This window comes from Phodopus roborovskii, unplaced genomic scaffold (genome assembly GCF_943737965.1).
Source record: "Phodopus roborovskii unplaced genomic scaffold, PHOROB, whole genome shotgun sequence".
Lineage (NCBI taxonomy): Eukaryota > Metazoa > Chordata > Mammalia > Rodentia > Cricetidae > Phodopus > Phodopus roborovskii.
This window is the reverse complement of record NW_026125575.1, coordinates 3,518,116-3,519,161: the sequence shown is the minus strand read 5'-3', so window position 1 is coordinate 3,519,161 and position 1,046 is coordinate 3,518,116.

The following is a 1,046-nucleotide window of genomic DNA, read 5'->3' as shown; positions in this document are numbered from 1 at the left end:
CTGTTCTTGCATTTTTAGTATCCTCTTCACTTGTATATCAGTGTCTAAGCATTCTTGGTAAAACATGTAGAAATGAAACCTATTTCTACATTACATTATGCAATCCATGTACACTATGTGATTCATGTAATATAATGTATAATTTTGAAAAATTACACCAGAGATCTTTGGTGTTTTGGGGAAATGATGTACTTATATCAATATACACATTAAAATTATTATGATTAAAATGGTGGACAATTTTTGAGGAATATTTTGAGATCTGGTGAGAGAAATCAGTGGTTATACACAGGTACTGTTTCTAAAGTGCCTGATTTTGACTTCTGTCACCAAAATCAGGTGGCTCATAACTACCTATAATGGGGACTGAAAGAAGAGCCAATTCCTTCAGCATCTTTAGGCACCTACAATCCTGTTCACATACCCACAAAAAGACGCAAATACATAATTAGTATAATAACAATTTGACAACAAAGAATAGTTGACTACTAAATGGAATTGTGTGAAAAATCACAAAATGAAATGTAAAATACAGATTTTTTTTCTTGTAGTATTATTAGGGTGTATAATTATGAAGAAGCTGCAGCAGAGACTACTGTCATTGGGGATCTTAACAAGATCTTAACAAGATGCAGAAATCTTGGCTATAGTTTGCAAGGCTGGCTTGTCCCAACTGTTTTGAATGTTGGATCACCTGGGACACTGTTTCTGGGGGTCTTGTTTGATCAAACACCATTATTCTGGAAGAAATTTACAGCTTTTTGTTTTCTCTGAAAACAAAAATAGAAATCCTTTTTCCCAGTAACCTGTCCTTAAACTTAAATTTTGAAGTCAAAGCATTTTTAAAATATATAAATTGGATTGATCCAGCAGCATTTCTTTTAAGAGTTGTTGTTATTTCCTCAGCAGTCAATCGACACAAAGATAAGAGAGCAGCATATAGTATCCACACTCTTTTTGTCCTTCCCATCTTTATGTGGCATTTTTATTACTCTATTTCTTCTCCTTCTATTTTTTCATGTTTTTTTTTTTTTTTTTTTTTTTTT